Source organism: Phyllobates terribilis, unplaced genomic scaffold (genome assembly GCF_046119375.1).
Source record: "Phyllobates terribilis strain yellow unplaced genomic scaffold, ASM4611937v1 Scaffold_49__1_contigs__length_9717188, whole genome shotgun sequence".
NCBI lineage: Eukaryota > Metazoa > Chordata > Amphibia > Anura > Dendrobatidae > Phyllobates > Phyllobates terribilis.
The window spans coordinates 2,191,450-2,213,444 of record NW_027362809.1 but is presented as its reverse complement, the minus strand read 5'-3'; the positions used below and the strand labels follow the sequence as shown (position 1 = coordinate 2,213,444).

The 21,995-nt window shown below is 49.6% G+C and overlaps 1 pseudogene; it reads right to left on the bottom strand.

Moving 5' to 3' along the window:
• Positions 1-19,990, bottom strand: part of LOC141191673 (vacuolar protein sorting-associated protein 37A-like) — a 52,737-nt pseudogene extending 32,747 nt beyond the window's left edge.
• Between the last annotated feature and the right edge of the window lie 2,005 nt (positions 19,991-21,995).

Genomic DNA, 21,995 nt, shown 5'->3' with positions numbered 1-21,995 from the left:
GCTGAGCTCCGTATAACCGGCTGCACCACTGATTGGCAGTTTTCTGTGTACACTGTGCATAGGCAGAAGGCTGCTATACAAACCTTGTGAAAAATGAGAAAAAGAAAGGGAGAAAAAGCGCGCCATGTACCACCTGAGGAAGATAGTTCACTATCGAAACGCTTTGTGGAAAGGGCTCATTAAATTTATTTTTTAGTCCTAAAATTTTTTTCACTTCTAGTGTTCATTCTTTTAGCGCCCTATAGACCGCTTTTTTATTTAATTTGGACCACTCCTGAAAAATGAGGGATACCTGGTTGCAGGTTTACTAGTCTTCTAGTCACAACCTCCTACTGATAAAACAAAGATTTTATCAAAACACCAGCAAGCAGCCCAGAAAGTGACACATCGCTGGAATCAGGGTCTCTGTCTCTACATCATGCTGCTCTCGGAATATATGGCAAAAACCTAGTGACAGATTCCCTTTAAGCTCTCATCTCTAGTGATCAGGACCCTAGAATTTTCTTCTGAGGTGGGTTTCCCTTCAGCTCTGCACCTACCTAGCGTCACTGCATGGCTGCGGAAATAAAAAAAAAATAAATAAAAAAAAAAATCTTTCTGAATTCTGAAGAGAAGGAGCAGTTGTGGAGTGTCTATATAATAGATGTAGAGAAGTGGGATGACGGCGGCCTGTGCTGAGCATTGCCCGGCTGATCGGGTGATGACTGATGGGTCACATGAATGAGTTATTACAGCAGAAACCGCACCCGTCCTGATAACTATTCCTGCAAGGAACCGGCCGTCCCTAACCCTGCAGCTACATAATAGAGATGCAAAGAAACAAGGAGAAAGAAAGGAAGCAATGACAGGGATCACCAAGGAATAGCAAAAATATAGAATTTTATTAAAGACTAAACATACACGACATGTTAAAAAAAACACTAAAAAGCAACAATTGCCCCAATGAATAACAAAACCATTGCAAGGTACTGATATGGTTAATCCTCACATATATATGCCCAACTAGTCACAGAAAATCTCAATATATGACTACAGACTGCCCACCACAATATAATAAAGAGCAAGGTAGCAGCAAAGTATCTATTCACAAAGGCATTAATATCCAAATAAGCCTATAAAAATAGTGCCCATTATATAAAGCCACAATAAAACCTGCTGCGGACACAATCGCCCCAAATGTGAAACAATACAATTGGATTGCTAAAAGAGCAAGCTAACGCTGTTAGGTCGGGCAGTAGAAAAAAATGATGTAAATACACCTGAACCATCAGGCAACCTACAGAAATGTGCATGGAGGATGTTGTTTTTACATAAGAGTTATGTATACAGAAAAGCTATATGTCCTATACAGGAAAAGTGTGGGATGAGGAGCTTACAAGACCACTAAAGTAAGACATTCACAAGCTCCTTCTGTATACTCCCTGGTGCCGGGGGTCCGACCCCACTGATCTTACACTGAGAATGGATGGAACTCCTGTAATGTCACCCTTCTTTTCTACAATGTAATCAAGGCATATTTATATGTCTGAACAAGACTTGTATCGACCCATAAAAGAAAAGAGCCGCAGCTCCACCATACTGAATCCCTGCACAGCGACGCTATCAGCCGTGCAGGGACACAACGCAGCTGCCGTCACTTATATAATGGCCGAATGTGCAGGGAAAAGCCACAACGGACCTCATTGTTCTGAAGGCTGCAGCGTATCCGAGCTATATGTGATACTACTCTGACATAGGGAAAGGGACAAAAACCCTTCAAATAGCAGGGAGTGACGTCTGATTAATATTTAGATTTGTATTGACCATAAAACCACAATCTTAGGACCATTACATACATTACCAGACTACTTTATAGATGATCAATTGCCAGCACAAGTTATATTACGCCCAAAATATCTCTGCAGCACCACCAAATTGCTGTATGAAAAATATGAGGAGTTATATAAGTGTATTATCTGTACAGGTCCATATATCAGCCACTATTATGTGAAATATGTAATAAAATACACTATTATACATTATTAATGTTCTGTCCCTTTAAAATTCTGTCACCATGGTAACGACAGTCATACTCAGCCAATAGGATTGCTCGGTTTGAATTTGAAAAAAAAAAAAAACTCCTATGTGGTCAGTTTGTTCCATCTGATCTGAGTGTGAAGACAGACACCTGCGATCAGCGAGAGATTCTAGGTATAAGACGTGATATAATATAATGGACGGAGCCACATCCCATCACACGCACTCAGCGACCACAACTGACAGGAATCAGCCCATTTACCAGAGGAGAAGTCATTATTCCCCAACACATGATACGCTGAGACACCAGTGGGGGGCGCCACACTCATCACATCTCCCATCTGGAAGGATCCAGCCATCACTTCTAATGGGGGTCACTGCCCTTTTTTGGTGATTGCTGGAGTTTCCCGCGGTCGGACCCCACTGATCTATCAGTCGTCACCGAGCCCAGGGATAAGGGGATGACTTGTTCCATCTGATAATTCCCCTTTAATGAAGCTCAGATACAGAACAGTAAATATCCTACACATTTCCCAATTTGCCCTTTCCCCAGCAGAGCCCCCGAATTATTTATAGCCAATGTTTCTAAGACCAAAGAAATATCAGCCATCACCAAACCCTCTGCTGACGCCTCCTGAGGTTTTATAGATTGTGGATACATTTCTACAAGAGAAGATATCAGCGGACACCATGGGGATGGAGTATTCTGCCAGCGTTGGAGCAGGTAGTATCCATCACTCACTCACCGTTCTCTATACTCTTGTTACATGGCTTTCTGGGGCTTTCATTAAACAGACTCATCTGTGGGGACATTTTCTTTCCTTTAATGCATATGACGCGCCCCTGGGCCTGGGCGCACGCGGGAGCTTACCCGGAGCTGGATCTGTTGAGGGTTGTAGTCTCGTGGCGGTGATCCGGTCCGTGCCCAGGGAGTCAGACTAAGTGGCGCTGTATCAGCGGTTGATGTTGGACGACTACGCCACCCGTTGAGTGCAGCCAGGGAGCTGCTGCTGCAGGGCAGACCGCTGAGGCCGGTGGTAGGATTGTGCAGCGTGATAGTATAACCCCCAACGGGAGGGGTATGGCCTCAGGGCAGCCGACGTGGATGATGGGGGTAGCAGGAACCACTCGGAGACGGTACTGTGTAGTTCAGGGTCTTTACTGGTGACAAAGATAGACCCTCCCGGAGTACTGGCTAGCGATTGGGGCCTGGTCAGTCCTTGAGCAGATGGGATCTCCCCTGTCCAGGCGGAGTTGTAGGCCTCCCAAACTAACGATACTCTTCTGGCTACCTTGCTAGAGGCGGGTATAAGTAGCCCACGTACCTGAGTGTACCGTGTGGTGCTCACCTGTATGGCCGGTGACTCGGGGCCTTCTAGTAGCTTCCGCTCCACGACGGCGGTGCTGGTCCCACGCGTGTGACCGTGCCTTCGGGTTTCTGGGCCAGAGGACCTGCAATCCCCTGCCGGTCGGTTTCTGCTGCTGGATAGGAGTTAGTCCCCACAGCCTCGGACTCCGGGTCCGGTGATACTTCTCAGTCAGGGCGAGCTCTGCAGCTGCCAGCCCCTGACTCCTTGTAACACTGCTCCCACAGAGCTCCTGATGTTTCTTCCCATAGCTGCTTCTCTTCTCTGTCTCTACTTCGGGCAGGGCCCAGGAGCTGGGCCCAGCCGGAGCCACAGCTCCCTGTCAGCCCTCCTGGCTGTACTCTCCCTCTGAACTCCCTAACCCTGCCTCAGCCCCAGGTTTATATAGGGGAAGTTCTTCCCCTCCCAGGACTGGGCAGGAGGTGTGGCATGCATAGGATTCCTGACCAAGAGACCTCCCACCTGCTCTCAGACATAACATCGCTGTCACTGTGGAAACCAGACCCCTGGGGTGCCACATTCCCCCCTAGTGAAATTTAGTACTCCGGGACTAAACATATTTTTAGAAAAACATAACAAGGTATAACAATAATGATACAATAAGAAAAACACATAAAGGTGGTCACGGCATGTCCGTAACCGGGTGCAGTCTTTGAAGAAAAGCAAGGTGTCCATTTCACCAAAACAGGGAGACGTAACCAGGTAGGGGTCTGTCCTGCCCCGAGTCCTTATCAGTCTTTTAGTCCATCCTGGGTTACGCTCCAACTAATTGTACAAGGGATTCCCGGTAAATCCACCAAAGACTCCCATAAATTACTAGAAACACATAATTATTTACAGGATATGGCCGCTCTCAGTCCTCGGCCAGGTAGAGGGAAAGAACGACCGCTCTCAGTCCTCAGTCAGTGGGAATAAGGAATGGCTGCTCACAGTCCTCAGCCTGTTTTAAGATAGGGGCACATGGGGAACAATTCACCAATCCCAACGGGGACCATATTTTAATTAGCAGCAGTCCTTGTACCCTTACGGGTAACTATTTACAGCTCTTTATTCACGCTACTTCCCTTCAGTAGCTATGTCCTCTTTGTGCTCTCTCCTGAGGGTAGTCCTCAGACCCGTCCGGGTCCTCTTGGCTTTCCTCGTATTGGTAGTACTGCAGCTCCTCCTCGGTTAGCTGGGTTAGTATCTCTGCGACAGTCCTCCTCCCAGGTGGCCAGGACTTTACCTCCCTTTGGGCTACCCCGGTTAATTGGGCCACCAGGATGCTCACTTTTTGCTCTTCTGTGAGGGGGTACACCTGGAAGAGGCTATCCAGCTTTTCTCTAAAGTCATGCAGTGTATGTGACTCCCCTGAGTACTGGGGTAGCCAGGCTGCCCCCGGGATATAGGGCATGGTGAAAGGCATGATCGCAACAGCGGTGGCGCTGGCGGGGGTTAAAGCGGTGAAGCTCCCTTCCGTATCCGACATCCTTCTCCCCCCTAGTGGACCGTGGCCTACCTTGCGATGATCCTCTTCCGTAGGCCGCGGCTCCGCAGTGGATCGTCAGGGTTGAGGACCTTCCGTCGCGCTCCTGTGACGTCGGCGTCTGCTGGGCTCCTTCCAGGACCTTACGCAACGTCCGGACGTGAGGCGGGGCTTCAGTTCTCGCGCGCTTTCGGAGTCCACGCCCCTCTTCTTCCCGCACGGCGTCCTCAAGATGGCGTCCAATGGCGGGAAAACTCCACGTATGGCGGGAAGAAGGCTGAAGATGGCGCCGGATGGCGGGAAAACTCCACAGATGGCGGGAAGGAAGCGGAAGATGGCGCCGGATGGCGGGAATCTTCACCACAGGTAAGTTTGAACAGTCTTTATCAGGCACGCAGTACCCGGTGGTTGCGGGCACGAGATCCTGCCGACTACGCCAAAAGTTGACGCGCCCCTGGGCCTGTGTCGCGCAGCGTTGCGCACGCGGGAGCTTACCCGGAGCCGGATCTGTTGAGGGTTGTAGTCTCGTGGCGGTGATCCGGTCCGTGCCCAGGGAGTCAGACTAAGTGGCGCTGTATCAGCGGTTGATGTTGGACTACTACGCCACCCGTTGAGTGCAGCCAGGGAGCTGCTGCTGCAGGGCAGACCGCTGAGGCCGGTGGTAGGATTGTGCAGCGTGATAGTATAACCCCCAATGGGAGGGGTATGGCCTCAGGGCAGCCGACGTGGATGATGGGGGTAGCAGGAACCACTCGGAGACGGTACTGTGTAGTTCAGGGTCTTTACTGGTGACAAAGATAGACCCTCCCGGAGTACTGGCTAGCGATTGGGGCCTGGTCAGTCCTTGAGCAGATGGGATCTCCCCTGGCCAGGCGGAGTTGTAGGCCTCCCAAACTAACTGTACTCTTCTGGCTACCTTGCTAGAGGCGGGTATAAGTAGCCCACGTCCCTGAGTGTACCGTGTGGTGCTCACCCGTATGGCCGGTGACTCGGGGCCTTCTAGTAGCTTCCGCTCCACAACGGCGGTGCTGGTCCCACGCGTGTGACCGTGCCTTCGGGTTTCTGGGCCAGAGGACCTGCAATCCCCTGCCGGTCGGTTTCTGCTGCTGGATAGGAGTTAGTCCCCACAGCCTCGGACTCCGGGTCCGGTGATACTTCTCAGTCAGGGCGAGCTCTGCAGCTGCCAGCCCCTGACTCCTTGTAACACTGCTCCCACAGAGCTCCTGATGTTTCTTCCCATAGCTGCTTCTCTTCTCTGTCTCTACTTCGGGCAGGGCCCAGGAGCTGGGCCCAGCCGGAGCCACAGCTCCCTGTCAGCCCTCCTGGCTGTACTCTCTCTCTGAACTCCCTAACCCTGCCTCAGCCCCAGGTTTATATAGGGGAAGTTCTTCCCCTCCCAGGACTGGGCAGGAGGTGTGGCATGCATAGGATTCCTGACCAAGAGACCTCCCACCTGCTCTCAGACATAACATCGCTGTCACTGTGGAAACCAGACCCCTGGGGTGCCACACATATACTTGGTGGTAAATATTTTTCTGAGTTTTATTGAAAATTGTGCACAGTTTGCCTCCTGTACCCTCTGTGCTGTACTGTCTATTGCTGGCTGCAGAACTAGTTAACTGAGAATCCATCAGTGAGCTCCTTCTGACAGTCTTCACATACATACGTCCTCTTTGTACGGTGAGGATTGCTCCTAATATCTGGTTGTGTTTTCTGCAGATTACATCAGTCCGGAGGAACAGCTGAGGAGACTGGCATATTGTGTGAAGTTTCTCCCTTCTCCCCTCTACAAGAAGGAGGTCAGTGAGACGACTCAGGGCAACGCTACGGCCTCTTCTATAAGGTAGCTGTGTATTCGGATCTTCCTTGTAGCCTCCTAACTTCATCTCTTCTCTTCCAGCGCCTTATGCCGACCAACCCCATTGCCCAAAGAAGATGCATCGAAGAGTATAAAGCCAGGGAGAAAAGGAAGAGGGAAGAAAGGCGCAAGGAACTAAAAGAACGGCGCAAGTACCTGGATGAAGAGGAAGACGAGGAAGAAGAGAAGGAAGAAGAGGAGAAAGCAGCAAAGAAGATAAAGCTGGACATCATGGATTTAAGACAGAAGACACTAAAAGAACTGTGCGCCTACCTGGATGAAGAGGAAGAAGAGGAAGAAGAGAAAGAAGAGAAAGAAGAGAAAGCAAAGAAGATGAAACTCCACATCAAGATCCCTAGGGGGGAAGTGACGGCCAAAGGCCAGAAAAGAAGACAACCGATCCCAACAGCAAGAAGGAAGAAGGAGAACCAAACCAACTTCCGCCAGTACATCAACCGGTATTTGAGAGGAAAGAGGAACATCATGTGGACCATCCTGCTGGAACCTCTCTGCCGATAACATCACATACGGCAATACCGGCTGATAAGTATCAGACCACCAAATAACAGCAGGATAGTGTAATATAGTGGTAGTGTATCAGTATTAGTGTAATAAGAGTAATAATACTAGTGATAATAGTAAGAAATAAATAAAATAGTAATAAAATAACAGTAGTAATAGTAGTAGGTAGAATAGCAGTGTGATCCAGGGTCCTAGGACTGATCGCCTTTTCTCGGGGTCAAGAAGGAATTTTTCCCCAGTGACACAAATTGGCTGAAGGTGTCCTGGGGTTTTTGCCTTCTTCTGGATCAACACTCTAGGTATAGGGTAGTATTAGTAGTGATAGGAAAGTAGAATAATACTGTAATAAGATAGCAGGATGTTAATAATAGTAAGAATATAAAAATAATTATAGTGTTTTGATTATTTTAAGTAGTTATAGAAAAGTTAGAATAGCAAAGTAATAAGATAGCAGGACATAAATAATATATAATCTATAAAAAGTACAAAAAACTAAATTAAAATACTAATAACTACAGTAGCAGTACAATTAGTTGTGTAATATTAATAAGAATTATTAATAACTAGTAATAACATTATTAGATTTGATCCAGGGTCCTAGGACTGATCGCCTTTTCTCGGGGTCAAGAAGGAATTTTTCCCCTGTGACACAAATTGGCTGAAGGTGTCCTGGGGTTTTTGCCTTCTTCTGGATAAACACTAAGTATAGGGATTTTAGTAATACCATTATCATAAACACAAGAGTAATAAAAAATGATAAAACTAATTAAAAAAATGAATTATAACAGGTACAATTGATTGCATTAGTACAGTAATAATAAACATTAAAAATGGTGGTCCCAGTTAGTAAGTTAGTGTAGTGTTAGTGTAGGGACCCATCTGAAGAGGTCGCCTTGACGTTGGCAGATGGGCTCGCACAATTTGCTCAAAGTGTGCGCTAAGAACCTCATATTTCTATGTACAGGAGATCTAGCAGTAATACCATTCAGGAGATAGGTATTTGTGTACACACATTTTGTTATATACTTTTGTGCCACACACAGGGCAGGTATACAGGTACAGGACGCTCATATGTAGTGAGAGTGTTGCAGTAATATTATAACTGGGCCTTAAGGGTAAAATGTTGATAACTACAGGTCCTGGAAACACATCAGAAACTAGAACCTGTAAGTAACTGGTTCCCAGCTAGTGATTAATATGTAAAGGGCAGTCTGGTACCAGGACCCGCGTTATAGGACACATTATCATCAGGCAGGTGCAGTCAGGGCTCTTACAAGATTTGCGGCAGTCGTGTGGCAGTATAACACAGTCCCCCTCCTGCCTCAGGCGCCAGCAGTGGAGCCAACCCTGATCCTGGCAGCTTAACCCCTTATATGACACAGTCAGTGGCTTTCACAGCATTTAGGCACTTAAGACCGGAGAGGGAGGCGCGATCATGGTGCCGATGAGTTTCTATGGCAGCCGAGATCTAACAATGGACCCCATGACGGCCATCTTACTGCTCTTATTAGACCCCGGCTGAGGAGAGGTCTATGAGGACACCGGTCAGAGTTATGTCGCCTGCTCTGCAGCTATTAGAAATATCTAGGGCTGATTAGTTTGCTATCTGTAAATTGGATCTAGCCCTGCCCCCCCGCCAGCAGCACTGGGCTACCACTGGTGTGATCAGGGCTATTGGGCTCCTAGATTGGGCAGAGGAGCTCAGTCTTCAGCAGGAGCTGGCTGAGGAGAGCGGAGCGACTTGCATGGGGCTGCTGCACAAGAAGCAGCTCACAAGGTGGAGATTTATCCGGAGACGCGGTACCCGGGCTGTGATCTGCTTTGCAGGCTGCATAGTCACTGCCTCCTAGGACCCGAACTTCACCCCCAACAGGCACAGCAGAGCTCGGACAGCTGCAAGTGCCGGAGAGTGGCTGATTAGTGACTGCTGTGTCTCCTGCACTCAGATAAGAGCGGTACAGAGAGGGGGCTCAGTAATGGTGAATACGGGAAGTGTCCACCCCTCACATGCCCTATATGTGGCCCCCAGAGGTAAAGTCTTCCCTGTACCCAGCGCCTCCTCCCGCCTTCACTGCTGGCGTGCGCCATTGCTTAGAGGGGATGTCTGAAGATAACAAGTTACATACATAGTAACCTAGTTTTTAAGGTTGAAGGAAGACTAAGTCCATCTAGTTCAACCCATAGCCTAACATGTTGATCCAGAGGAAGGCAAAAAAAACCATGTGGCAACACTAAGCTCCACATTGGGGAAAAAATTCCTTCCTGACTCCATACGACAATCAGACTAGTTCCCTGGATCAACGCCCTATCATGGAATCTAGTTTTTGTAACCTGTAATATTATACTTTTCAAGAAAGGCATCCATGCCCTTATTAAATTTTAACAGTGAATCACTCATTACAACATCATGCGGCAGAGAGCTCCATAGTCTCACTGCTCTTACAGTAAAGAATCCCCGTCTGTGATTATGATTAAACCTTCTTTCCTCCAGACGTAGAAGATGCCCCCTTGTCCCCGTCTCAGGCCTCAGAGTAGAAAGATCAGTAGAAAGGTCTTTGTACTGTCCCCTCATATACTTGTACATAGTAATAAGATCACCCCTAAGCCTTCGTTTTTCCACAGTAAATAACCCCAAGTGTAATAACCTGTCTTGGTATTGCAGACCCCCCAGTCCTCTAATAACCTTGGTCGCTCTTCTCTGCACCCGCTCTAGTTCAGCTATGTCTTTCTTATACACCGGAGACCAGAACTGTACACAGTATTCTAAGTGTGGTCGCACTAATGACTTGTATAGAGGTAAAATTATCTTCTCCTCATGAGCATCTATGCCTCTTTTAACGCATCCCATTATTTTATTTGCCTTTGCAGCAGCTGCCTGACACTGGCCACTAAACATGAGCTTGTCGTCCACCAATACACCCAGGTCTTTTTCAGTGACAGATTTATCCAGTGTTTTACAATTAAGCATATAATTATACATTTATCCCCATTAAAGCTCATTTGCCATTTATCAGCCCAAGCTTCTAGTTTACATAGATCCTCCTGTAATATAAAATTGTCCTCCTCTGTATTGATTACCCTGCAGAGTTTAGTGTCATCTGCAAATATTGAAATATTACTCTGTATGCCCCCTACAAGGTCATTAATAAATATGTTAAAAAGAAGGTGGCCCAATACTGACCCCTGTGGTACCCCACTGTTAACTGAGACCCAGTGTGAGTGTTTTCCATTAATAACCACCCTTTGTTTCCTATCACTGAGCCAATTCTTAACCCACATACATATATTTTCCCCTATCCCCATTGTTCTCATTTTATGTATCAACCTTTTGTGTGGAACAGTATCAAAAGCTTTTGAAAAGTCCATATACACAACATCCACTGCATTTCCTTGGTCCAGTCCAGAACTTGCCTCCTCATAAAAACTGATCAGATTAGTCTGACAGGAACGGTCCCTTGTAAACCCATGTTGATATTGGGTCATGAGGTTATTCTTCTTCAGATACTCTATTATAGCATCTCTTAGGAAACCCTCCAGGATTTTACCCACAGTAGAGGTTAAGCTTACCGGCCTATAATTTCCAAGTTCAGTTTTTGTCCCCTTTTTGAATATTGGCACCACATTTGCTATACGCCAGTCCTGTGGTACAGACTCTGTTATTATGGAATCTTTAAAGATTAAAAATAATGGTCTATCTATGACGTTACTTAATTCCTGCAGTACTCGCGGGTGTATCCCATCCGGGCCTGTGGATTTGTCAACTTTAGTTATCACTTATCCACAGACTTACTGATCGTGGGGTCTGACCACTGCGAACCATCGTCTGATCGGGAAGGAACGGAAAGTCAGGGAACAACTGCAGCTCCATTCATTCTCTATGGGGCTCTGGAAAAAGCCGAGCTCAGCGCTTGGATGCCACATAGGGAATGAATGGAGCAGATCCTGAAGTAATAACATGTCCTCCTCAGCTTTCTGTCTGTGTAAGTGGCTCAGCCCTCGTCTCCCCTTCGGTTCCCGACTTCTGTTTTGTTCCCTGTGGACTTTCTCTCAGTCCTCTGCAGCCATTATGTGTGTAGACAACTTCAAAAAGAAAAAGTAGCAGAACATCAGTCATCTAATAATCCACGATATTCAGGGGGGAAAACAAAACGGTGATGTTCTTACACAGTCGCCTCCTCCTGAGCTGATGAAGATGTCGGTGGCAGCACATTGCGGTTTGTGTTCTCTGCCTGAATATCGCGGATTATGTGACGTCCCACAGCTTCTCATCATCCATGTTGGGCTGTTGGACGACGTGTGGACGCTCGGCTTGTTGGATTCTTGTGTTACTACCAGCACTGACTTTATATTGTGACTCCTGTGCCGATTTCCATTTCTAATTGCAGCGTGTTATACCAGCACGTGACGGCTGCCACAATCACGTGACGGCTGCCACAATCACATGACGGCTGCCATAATCACGTGACGGCTGCTACAATCACGTGACGACTGTAGCGTCGGCGTCCCTGCCTCCTGCTAGGCAGGGACGCCGTTCCCCTCACCTCTCCGCTCCGTGCCCGGCGTCTTCCTCCCACTCTGCTGGCACCGCACGCTGCTTCGTGGTCAATGTGCTTAGGGCGCGCGCGCGCTCCCTCTCTCTTAAAGGGGCCGCGCGCGCAGTCCTAAGGAGTCCCCGGCCAATGGCCGGAGGACCTCACCATATATAAGGCACCTCCTCCAAAATGGAGGTGCCCGAGCTCTGTTGTTGCAAAGCCTTTCAACTCTGCTTCAGCCCTCAGGTTCCGTTGCCTGATACCTGCCTGATACCTGCCTGATATCTGCCTGATTTCTGTCTACCTGCTTGCAATCCTGTGGTCCAACAGTCTACCTACCAGCACCTGCCAGTCTGTCTATGGATCAGTCCGCCTGCGGACCAGGAACTACCTGCCAGATACCTGCCTGCCTGTCCAGAGACTCTTACCCGCTCACCTGGGAGCGCTCATCTGGGAGCGCTCACCTGCTACCCGCCTGCTAGCCTACCTGGAGGCTTAGCAGTCACTTGCTGTGACCACCTGCCTGTCCAGAGACTCTCACCCGCTCACCTGGGAGCGCTCTCCTGCTACCTGCCTGCTAGCCTACCTGGAGGCTTAGCAGTCACTTGCTGTGACCACCTGCCTGTCCAGAGACTCTTACTCGCTCACCTGGGAGCGCTCACCTGCTACCTGCCTGCTAGCCTACCTGGAGGCTTATCCGTCACTTGCTGTGACTACCTGCCTGTCCAGAGACTCTTACTCGCTCACCTGCTACCTGCCTGCTAGCCTACCTGGAGGCTCTGCCGTCACTTGCCGTGACCCCCTACCTGCCCAGAGACTCTTACCCTGTTGTCACTTGCCGTGACCACCCGCCTGTCAAGAGACTGTCCCCGTCACTTGCCGTGACCACCCGCCTGTCAAGAGACTGTCCCCGTCACTTGCTGTGACCGACCTGCTCTTCTACCCTGAGACTGTCCTTGTCACTTGCGGTGTCTACCTACCCGCCTTCCCTGGGAGCCACCCGCTTCCTTACAAGGACTGCCCTTTGTATAGTAACTCAGAGGTTCCACCTCCCAGACCCGTTACAGTTTGCTCGGGCCATGGAACCCGGTGGCACCCAAGCTCCCTCGCTCTTGGACCTATGTCATGAACTTTCCCGTCAGAGGTCCCAACAGGAGTCCATCCTGAGTCACCTGCGTAGTGTTAACTCTCGCCTGGACACACTGACTGTCTCATCGGGAGCTGCTTCCACTCGCACACTTACTACCCCGGCACCGCCGCTGCCCATCAATACCATAGCATCCCTTCCCGGTCCCCTTCTCTCCGCCCCGCCTCGTTTTGGCGGAGATCCCGGTCAGGCATCACTAACCAGTGCACTCTGCACTTCGAACTTTTGGCACACCAGTTTTCCACCGACCGAGCCAAAGTAACCTTCATCATGTTCCATCTCACGGGGGAGGCGCTGGCTTGGCTAAATCCTCTATGGGAGAGAGGAGATTCCCTGGTGTCCAACCTGCCAGCCTTTCTCACGGCTTTCCGGAAAGTCTTCGACGAACCTCATCCGCCTCATCTCTGCTACGCCTCCGTCAAGGAAGTCTCACCGTGGGCCAATATGCCATACGGTTCCGTACCCTTGCTTCGGAGCTTGCCTGGGATAACGACGCCCTGGTGTCCGTCTTCTGGGAGGGTCTGTCCGGCCGTATTAAAGATGAACTCGCCGGTCGGGACATTCCTACCACTCTTGACGACTTAATAACACTCGCCACCTGGATTGACATCCGGTTCGAGGAGTGCACCAAAGAGGTCACCCGTGAGAGGAGGTTTCCACGCCTTGCCCCTACCTTTCAGAAACCCGTCACTCCCTCCGTTCCTCCGTTACTCCTCAGGCGCACTCACCCGAGCCTATGCAGGTCGACCAGACCAAGATGGTCAAAACCCGTCAAGAATTACGCCGTGCCGAGGGGAGCTGCTTCTACTGTGGCAGTAAGGAGCACCGGATCCGTTCCTGCCCGGAGAGGTCGGGAAACGCCTGTATCTAGGATCGCTCAGAGAGGTCGTCCTAGACAAGAGTAAACCCTCTCCATCTCTGATGCTGTCGGTCTCTATCATCTGCGGGGAGAACAGTTTCTGTGAACTAGCTCAACTTGACTCTGGAGCTGCCGGAAATCTCATTTCTCTATCCCTGGTAGAGAAATACCACATTCCCACCACATTCCCACCAAACCCCTGGCTGTACCCTTATCTGTCGCCTCCGTGGATGGGGGTCTCTTACCGCATCCCATTCAACTCATCACCGAATCCATAACTCTGCAGGTGGGAATGCTGCACTCTGAGAGCATCTTCTTCCATGTTCTGCCTGGACTCTCTCACGCCCTCTTGCAAGGCCTACCTTGGCTCCAGAAACATGCACCCGTGCTTGATTGGCAGACCGGAGAAGTCCTTCGCTGGGGAGAGGACTGCCATAAGACTTGTTTAGTTCCCATTCTTCCTGCCCGTCCTTCTCCTACCCCAGCCAATCTACCCGGCCTACAGTTTCCCTATTGGTCTTATGCGGATGTCTTTAATAAAGAGAAGCAGAGACATTACCCCCTCATAGACCATACGATTGCCCAATCGACCTGATACCCGGCGCTACTCCTCCCCGTGGGCGTATTTACCCTTTGTCCGCTGCTGAGACCCGGTCCATGTCTGAATATATTGAGGAGAATCTGGCCCGGGGATTTATCCGGAAATCTACCTCCCCGGCGGGAGCAGGCTTCTTCTTCGTCAAAAAGAAAGACGGCTCACTCCGTCTAGACATTAGAAACGTATCGTCACATTTAATGTCGGAGGTGTAGATCACTTTAAGAGAACTTCTGTCCCGTCCTGTAATGATCCATGTGAGCTCCTTGTCTGATCAGGATAACAGAGGGGTGGAATGTATTTGTACACCGGACAGATTAGTTGTTGGCTTCTCGGGTTTGGGCTTTGGACGCTGTAGGCCTCGTCTTTACAATGTACTGCCTCCTCTCTGTTTACAGCCTGGGAAGACACATGATAAGTTCAGGTAATATGATCTGTAGGAAAAAAATTGGTGAAGCCGGACTGCGGGACTAAGTTTAGATCAAGTGCGTCAGTAACCTTTATCTCACCAAACAGGTCACAGTCGTTCACGTTCATTTCAGATCTCACATGTACAAATACACATGAATGAGCACGGTCATGCACTGTGGACTTGTGGACTGAGGCCACGGCCCCACTATCAGTATTCGGTCAGTATTTTTTCTCAGGAGTGGGAGCCAAAACCTGGAGTGGGTGATAAATGCAGAATTGGTGACTTGTTTCTATTAGACCATTTCTCTGATTGTTCCTCACCTGGTTTTGGCTCCCACTCCTGAGAAAAAATACTGACCGAATGCTGATAGATAGTGTGGCCAGTCATCAGCGTCAGGCCACAGCCCCACTAACAAGTCCACCGGTGCTCATATAAAGCCTTTTCAAAAGGGCCGATACAAAGTGTACCAAGATGGTTGCTTATTGTCGGCAGCACGTCCTGTTTACATGGGCAGATGAGATGACTATAAACAATCCAATCAGGCGATGGATGAGTCTTTTTCTAAATAATACATTGTTCCTGGTTAATAATATTTTTTTAGGACTTGGACCTCCTAAAATTAGGACTTTAAAAATCCTAAATATTTTCACCGTGATAGTGATGCTCATAGTCAGTCTCCTCTCATATGCCACAGCAATTCCAACAGTAAAGCGTTGTCCCATACACAAGAGTACTTCAGCCGAGTGTCTCTGTGTTCTCTATAAGAGAACCGCAGTCCTACATCTTTGGTGATAAGTTATCTCCAGGGAAAGAGAAGGATCAATAGTTCAAAATCGGACATGTCGGACACTTTAGAGGTATTCTCATCTCCAAAATCCTATCCCAATATGTAGTAGGTGTAATAATATTAGCAAATACCTACAATTATAAATGTAGGATAGTTCTTCTGATTAGCTATGTCACTTACCCCATGTGCAGGGCATTGCAGTAGCTTAGGTATTCATTGTTACGACCACTAAGCGTAACTATGTGTGGTCGTAACCATGGATGCCTAAGCTACTGCAATGCCTTGCACATGGGGTAAGCAACATTGCTAATCAGAAGGACTATACTACATTTCTAATTGGAGGTATTTGCTAATATTATTATTACACCTACTACATATTGGGATAGGATCTTGGAGATAGGAATACCCCTTTAACTTCCCCAACAATCAGTTGTCTGGGCCCCCATACACATTTGAGTTTCAGCTGAATCTGTCAATATCGGTGGGATAGGTCAACATTAGTCTAATATGTATGGTGGGCCTTCAGTTAGATATTTTGGTTCTAATACAGCTAAATATACCAGTAGAGTTTATACAATGGGCTCTGTGCTGCTTTATAATGGTCACCCCAGAGTTTGAAGCCCCCGTAGATCCCAGTATACCACACAATAGAACATTTGCTGCATTTTACAACAGTTTGGCTTTTGTAGATCCTTATTTCCATAAAGAACGGATGCAGCCAAATATCCCAGAATACTAAGAATTATTCAGGAATGGTTCCTTGAATAGTCAGGTATTTTCTTTTTTCCCTCGATGTCCTGGAAAGAGGTGAAGGCTCAGCAGGAGAAGCTCCGAGATGATCATTCCATCATAATGTGTCATTGTCGAGTCTTCAGATGTGGTCCTCTCCCCGCGTGGGGTTTTCCTTTTAGGAGGAAGCTTTAGATTTACCACGTCAGTGTTCTGCATTGTTACTTATTTTTATGTTATGTGAAGGTTTTATACACGAGAACATTGACCACTGAGCCTTTATTATAGAATTCTCGGTAAAGCTACTGAATATAGCCTAATGATAATATACAATCACGGTTGTTGTACTTGCGGAATTTTATTCTAGTGGTTTCCTGCTTCCTGACTAATTGTGATTTAGATTAAATACTATCTGACCGCGGTCACTTGTGAGGTCCGAGTACTATCTACGTCTTATACGAGTGTTGATCATGTTAAGGAATATATCAGCTAGAAATTTCTGTAATTATTAAAACCAGACATTTATATTCTTTTTTATCAATAGGTTTTTAATTTCTGATTGTCAAGATTTTTCTAATTGTATTCTCTGTAAATGATCAGGCGGCAATATTACCTGAGCTGATGAGCCTTACAGTGGATATATGGACCACTTTAGACTGTGGATGTTCACTGGGTTATAGGCATGCTCTCTGACCTGTGCAGAGGTCATTGTGCAGAGAGGGGGGAGAAGGTCAGCTGAGACCATCACCTTTTGTGAATGGTGGATCCTGTATTATCTATATAACAAGATGTTACCTTTTATTTTAATCCTGTCTGTGATGATAATAAGATGGCTGCTGAGAATCTCTACAGAACAGGCAGGGTAAGCCAATGCTGAGACTTAATATGCATTTACACTGAAAGATTATAAACGAGAGCTGCTGAGAAGTGGAGTGTAAATAGGCTATAGGGTAAAACGAGAAAAAGACGGATTTTGGTAAGACCTTACCTGTAAAATCCTTTTCAGCGAAGGAAGGAAGGGAGACACAGATCCATCACTAGTGGGGGCAGGCGGAGCCCCACAGGATAGTTCACCTCAGATTTAGAAAAAGTGACGACCGGCCCCTCCAGCTTAGGCTCCTCCTACTCCCATGTTCTCCAGTCCGTACACAAGCTAAGGAAGAGCAGACAACACCAGGGGAACAACACAACCCCTTCTGAAAATTCAGAAATGTGAGAGAACAGGTTATGTATATAACAGCATGAAAACACACAGTCCCAGGCACTACTTACTGGACCTGACAACTGCGATGAGCTGGCAATGCTGGAACAGAGCCCTAGTGCGCCAACCCCAGACCAGATGACCGCCATCAGGAGGGAGTCGCGCCGCATCTAGAAAAACCATAATACACTTCTGCCATGGGAGGGTGCTGTGTCTCCCTTCCTTCCTTCGCTGAAAAGGATTTTACAGGTAAGGTCTTACCAAAATCCGTCTTTCAGCAGCAGAAGGGAAGGAAGGGAGACACAGATCCATTACTAGTGGGACGTCCCAAAGCAGTCCAAAACTCAAGGGTGGGAAACAGTGGCAGAATCGCCAACACCCCAACAACTTAGGCAAGTGCGCAACATGCGCCGAACAAAAAATAAAGAGATAACCTAAACCACCGCCGCCTGCAGGACCTTGCGTCCCAAGGCAGCATTGACGGAAGCACTCACGTCCACTTTATAAAATTTAGTAAAAGTGTGAACGGAGCACCAGTTAGCCGCCCGGCAGAGCTGCGCTGCCGAAGCCCCCTGACGAAAAGCCCACGACGAACCAACAGCTCTCGTGGAATGAGCTTGAACCTTAACCGGACAAGGCTCGCCCTTGAGCCGGTACGCCTCCAGGGTAGCCGAACATATCCACCGAGCTATAGTATCCTTGGAAGCCCGCTGACCACGGCGACGACCAGCAGGAATCACAAACAGAGAATCCGATTTTCGAAACCCTTGCGTGATTGAAAGATAGAACTTCAATGCCCGCACCAAATCCAACGAGTGCAAGGCCCGCTCCTTCGGACTCTTTGGTTTCGGACAGAGGGAAGGCAACAGGATGTCCTGATTGAGATGGAAAACGCGACACCACTTTAGGTAAAAAATGTCCACGGGTACGAAGCGCCACACGATCCGGGTGGAATTCCAGAAAAGGGGGCGAGCTAGACAGTGCCCCCAACTCCGAAACCCTTCTTAAAGAGGTGACCGCCACCAGGAAGGCCACCTTCCAAGAAAGCAAGTAAAGCGTAGCTGAATCCATAGGCTCAAACGGCCCATGCTGAAGAGCCTCCAAAACTAAATTGAGCCGCCAAAGAACCACAACCGCCCTCCGAGGCGTAAACTGACGTGCAACCCCGCGAAAAAATGAACGCACATCTCTGCGTGAGGCAATAGCCTTCCGAAAAAGCCCGAATAGTGCAGAGACCTGACCCCGCAAGGTACTAACTGCTAGACCCTTGACCAGACCACATTGCAGAAAGGCCAAGAAGTTGGGAATGGAAAAAACCCTCGGGTTCCTTGACGATCCAGAACACCATGAATAGAAGGCCTCCCAAGTTCTGTGATAAATCCTAGTCGTAGCTGGACCTCTGGCCGCCCGCAAGGTGGCAATGACCTCGGCCGAAAACCCACGACGGGTCAAGATTTCGGTCTCAAGAGCCACGCCGTCAAACGAAGTGACTTCAGGTCTGGATGACGAATGGGCCCTTGGGTTAACAGGTCCGGGCGAAGAGGCAGTGGAAACAGAGGCGCCGCCAGAAGAGACACCAGCGTTGAATACCACACCCTCCGCGGCCAATCCGGCGCCACCAAAATTGACGATACTCGTTCGAGATTGATCCGCCTGATCATCAGAGGAAGTAAGGATACCGGCGGAAACACATAGATCAGCTCGAACTGGTCCCACGGGGCCACTAGAGCATCTACCGCCACAGCCTCCGGGTCCCTGTACCTGGACATGAATGTCGGAATCCTGGCGTTCAGCCTGGATGCCATCAAGTCCACTTGGGGAGTCCCCCAACGGGAGCACAGCAGAGTGAAAACCTCCGGATGAAGACTCCATTCTCCGGGATCTACCCGCTCGGGACTGAGGAAGTCCGCCGAGATATTCAGCACACCCGGGATGTGAAACGCGGAGATGACTGGAACCCTGGACTCGGCCCAAACCAGGATCCGAGAGACCTCCATCATGAGTCTGGAACTCCTCGTCCCACCCTGATGGTTGATATACGCGACAGCTGTCGCATTGTCCGTCTGAATCCGGACCGGCAGACCACTCAAAGGGACCGTCCATGTCGGAGGCAGAGAAATATTGCTCTCAACTCCAGAATGTTGATTGGCAGAGACGACTCCTCTGACGACCAGACCCCCTGAACCCAGAGGTCATTCCAAACCCCCCCCCAGCCAGTCAGGCTGGCATCGGTGGTAATCACCGACCACCGTGGGAGAAGAAGGGATTTCCCCAGGGATAGAGCCTCCAGACGTAACCACCATCCAAGAGACTCTCGCACCCTGCGGGAGATGACGACACAGCGATCCAGCGAAGTCGGCGATCGGTCCCAACGGGTCAGAATAAGATCTTGGAGATCCCGGGAATGAAATTGTGCAAACGGCACCGCTTCCATTGCCGCCACCATCAGACCCAGAAGGCGCATGCACTTCCGAAGGGACATCGCCCTCACCGACCTCATAGCCTGGACGTGGTGATGAAGGTTCACTTGTTTGTCCAGAGGGAGGGACACCACTGCCCGTACGGTGTCGAAATGCATCCCCAAGAACAGGATTGACTGCGACGGCTCCAATGACGACTTCTTCTAATTGACCAGCCACCCGAAGTCCTCCAGGTGCTGAAGGGAGAGATCGCGAGCTGTCACTGCCTCCTCCGCTGTGGGCGCCACAATTAACAGGTCGTCCAGGTAGGGGAGAATCGTAACTCCTTGCTTTCGAAGGAGCGCCATGAGCGGCGCCAGAACCTTTGTAAAAACCCTGGGCGCCGAGACCAACCCGAATGGTAGGGCCACAAATTGGTAATGGGCCTGCCCTACGGTGAAACGCAGAAAGCGCTAGTGAGCCCCGCCGACAGGGACATGCAAATAGGCGTCGCGGATGTCGATCGACACCAAAAAATCGTACTGCGACAAGGCCGCCACGACGGAGCGAAGAGACTCCATACGGAATTTCCGGATTCGGACATGAAGATTCAAATCCTTGAGGTCCAGACTGGGACGAAACTTGTCCTCCTTTTTTGGGGACCACAAAAAGGTTGGAGTAAAAACCCCCTTCCCCGATCCTCCGGCGGAACCGGAACCACTACACCCTGCTGCAGAAGAGAGTCGAGCTCCCGCAGCAGAGCGGCAGCCAGCTTGGGCACGGACGGGATGCGAGACTGACGAAACCTGTCCGGGGGTAGAGAGTGAAACTCTATGAAATAGCCCGCTGACACAACCCGCATCACCCAGGCGTCCGATACGTGGGACGCCCAAACCGACCGGAATTGTAGCAGCCGACCTCCCACCCGAGAGCCCTCGAGAGGGATCCTGGCGTCAGTCCGCCTTAGCGGGCTTTTTGTCAACCTCCCTTTTGTCCCGACGGAAATGCTGTTTCCAGGGAGTACGGGATTTCTGGGTGGACTTCTTACCGGAAGACGAGGGACGACCCGATCTCCAAGAGGGCTGATCGAATCATCCCCTGGGTCGAAAGGACCGACGACCACTACCGGCACTTGACCTGTCAGACGTAGATGCTGCTGCTTTCCGCTGTGGCAAAGCCACATCCTTGGCCTTAGCAATCAGCTCCGTGAGGTCCGAACCAAAAAGCTGACCGCCCTTGTACGCCAGAGTAAGCAAACCTTGTTTGGATACTGCGTCTCCAGTCCACTGTTTGAGCCACAGTGCTCTCCTGACTGTGACGGCCGAGGCTTGAGCCCTGGACAGAACCGAAGTAGTATCCAGCACAGCGTCTCTGCTATATCGGGCCGCCTCTTCCAACAGCTGGAAGAACCTTTCCACGTCAGACAGCGGAGTCCCATCTTGCCATGCCGACCGCAGCTGATCCAACCATCTCAGGGAAGCCTCACCAGTATAATGTTAGGTTTCAGGCATGTGCTGGGCATGAAATTGGGTCAGAATCATCTGTGGATTCTGTGATCTCCCATTCTGGTCCAGCCGGGGCAGACACTGCTCAGCATCACCATCTGGCCCAACGCCTAACTAGTGCACTAGATGTACAGGCTGTCCCCATATGGCCCCCAAGGCCGCTCGGAATCCATGACCCGCGGCCTCGTAGATGGACTTCGCCGCTAACTCCGTCCTTCTGTCCAGCGGATCCTGTAGACTCGCCTTCCCTTTAACCGGAAGCAAAGAAGATTTGCTCAGCTGAGACAATGGCACGTCCACTTCAGGAGAGGGGACCCAATTAGCGATCGTCACTGTGGAGCAGGGATACAGGGCATCAAAAAACCGCATCCCTTGGAAGTGTTTATCCGGACACAGGCATTCTTTCTCCACCGCCTCGTTAAGTTCATCGTGCGCCGGCAGTGTCGAACGAGCCCGACGCGACTCCTGATACAGACGGGCCGACTTGCCCGGTCTCGTCACCTCTTCAGACAGCTGTAACACTTCCCGCATGGCTCCAATAAGAGCATCCACGCGGCCTGAAAGCGAAGCCGGGCGACCCTGCCGATCCTCTTCATCAGAA